The following is a 2585-nucleotide window of genomic DNA, read 5'->3' on the forward strand; positions in this document are numbered from 1 at the left end:
AATGGGCCCCCGCTTTATTAAAGAGGGGCCCTCCATCAGGAAGAGCCTCGGGCTTCAGGTCACCTCACACCAGCCCTATGCTCTGAGCACCCCAAGAATCACTAAGAGACAAAGGTCTTAAGAGAAAAATTGCAAAAGCTCATTGCTCCGAGTGGGCCCAGGAAGAGGGCAGGGCCCTCTCCAGCACCTCAGGGTGGCCTGCCTGAGCCCCACATGTCCCCAGGATTCCCTATCCTCTAGTCATCTTTTCTCAAGACCCCAAACTCACCTTCTCTAAGAGCTTTCTTTAGGCCACTCAGCAAGGACACAGCCATATATACCCACAATGCATTGTGTGCAGCAAGAGCCAGAGAGCCTCTGTCCCTGGCTGGTTCCGTCACCAGGTGGCTGTGTGTCTCTGAGAAAGCCTACACCCATCTCTGGCCTTGTTTCCTCAGTCAAATCAAGATGTATGACCAGATAACCTCTAAAGCCAACCTCAGACGCCATTCTCCAGCCTCTGCCCGCCACTGGCTGGAGTTTTCTATCTTGTTTGTTTGCTTGCTTGTTGGTTTTTACAGAGACAGGGTTTCTCTGTGTAGCCTGGGCTGTAGACTGGGCTGGCCTTGAACTCAGATCCACGCGTCTCTGCCTCCCGAGTGCTGGCGTGAAAGGTGTGGTGTGTGCCACCACTGCCTGGTGAATTTTCCGTCCTTCAACAGAACATGAGAAAGTGAGTTGAGGATTGCCCAGAGAGAAGAGGTCAGGAGAGGAAGAAAAAGCAGGCACCAGAGAGCCTGCAGAGGCAGCGGGAGGGAAGCCGAGCCCCAAGACCCTGATGAAAACTGCACCACCGCCGGGAACAGGAGCTAGGCTCCTCCCAGCAGTGGTGATGCCACCTGGACCACAAATCCCCATACAGAGCCAGTGCTCAGGGCAACTGACCGTGGGTGCAGAACCCGGCCAGTTACCATGACGAAAGGACTGGCCTTGGTCCTGTGTCAACCTTCACATAAAACTCAGGTCTGCAGCCTTCACGAAGTAAAAACTCCCAGGTGGAGTCCCTCGGAGTGCTGAAACAGGAACAGTTGCCAGGCCAAGGCCTGCAGCCAGGGTGCCGGCTACTAACAGAAACTGAGGAGACTCTGAAGCAAGCACCTTGGTTACAGAAGGCTACATCACTCCTAAGCGTAGTCTGCATGTGTGAGCAGGCGCACCACATCTTCCCTGGAAAATCCTATTGTCTGCCACTGTGTCCTGGACAGACCTTAGCCCTGACCTTGCTCGCTCGCTCGCTCGTTCACTCGCTCACTCACCTGTTGTAGCATGCCTCCCTGCCCTGAGTTGGGGGGTGGGAATGCGGTTCTCTCTGTTCTGCTATGGGGAGTCTCCTCATGGGCCACAAGTTCTAAGCCAACTTCAAATGCTTAGGGATGAGAAATGAGGTAAGACTCAAAACCGTTCACAACAAGGGTGCTGAGGAGAGTCCCCTCCCCAGGATGGAAGGCTGCAGTGGAGAAGGCCCAAGCCTGCCTGCTCCTGGCTCCTGGCATCAGACAGAACTCAGGTCATCGGGAAGAACCAACAGTAGTATTTGGCAAACAGTGCTTAACTCTGGTCTGGGTCCTTCAAAGACCCCAAGTTTCTCCATGACCTCTTAGTATCCTGCTGGCTGCAGGTATGGGAAGCGGGAGGGGAGGGCCCTGTCCCCTCCTAACGGATGATAGGTAAGGGCTGAGGCCTTAGGCTCAAACCCTGGCTCAGCCTTTTATCTGCAGAGTGACCCTGAGCAAACAGCATCACACCCCTGGACCTCACCTATGAAATGGAGAAGCAGCTCGCATGTGCTCAGTTGGTGGCGTGCTTGCCTAGCATGCACAAAGATGGATTCCATCCCCCGCAAGGCGTGATCTAGGTGTGGTGAGCACACCTGTGACCCCAGCACTCAGGGAAGCAGAGGCCCTCAAGATCAGAAGGTCAGGGGTCCAGGAGATGGCCCAGCAGGTAGAGAGAGTACTTGCCGTCCTGACCTGAGTTCAAGCCCCGGAAGCCACAGTAGAAGGGAAGGGAAGAGGAGGCTGTCCAAAGCTCTCCTCTGATAGCCACGTGGCATACGGAGGAGGCGGAAGCAGGGCCGGTAGCACAAGTCCGCAGTCTCAGCACCTGGGAGGTAGAGACAAGGGGGACCCAGGGTTCCAGGCCTTCGCTATGAAACAAGTTTGAAGCTAGCCTGGGCTACATATCTCTAAAAAAAAAAAAAAAAAAAAAAAAAAAAAAGTGAGGGTAGTAAGATGTGAAGACGTGAGGTCGTGACTCTTTTGTAAATGAGGAGCTTTTCAGGGTTAAATGTGCAGGCTGAGGGGGTAGGAACAACCGCTTCCAGAAACCTTAGACTGACGGGGAGGGACTCGCCCTAGGGTGGCCGCCCCAGTTAGGTACTTGTTCCCTTGTCCCAGTAGGGACAGGCCCTGGCCCTGGCAGATCAGAAGGGCCAAGTGAGGAGGAGGGAACAACGGCGGCAGCCGTTTAGACCCCTGACTGCAGACTCCCCCTGCATTGGAGAGTTCTGGGTGGGGGAGGGGCGGTCTCTGCTCCCCCCTCCCCCC

The sequence above is a fragment of the Peromyscus leucopus genome, chromosome 16_21 (genome assembly GCF_004664715.2).
Source record: "Peromyscus leucopus breed LL Stock chromosome 16_21, UCI_PerLeu_2.1, whole genome shotgun sequence".
NCBI classification, from domain to species: Eukaryota; Metazoa; Chordata; class Mammalia; order Rodentia; family Cricetidae; genus Peromyscus; species Peromyscus leucopus.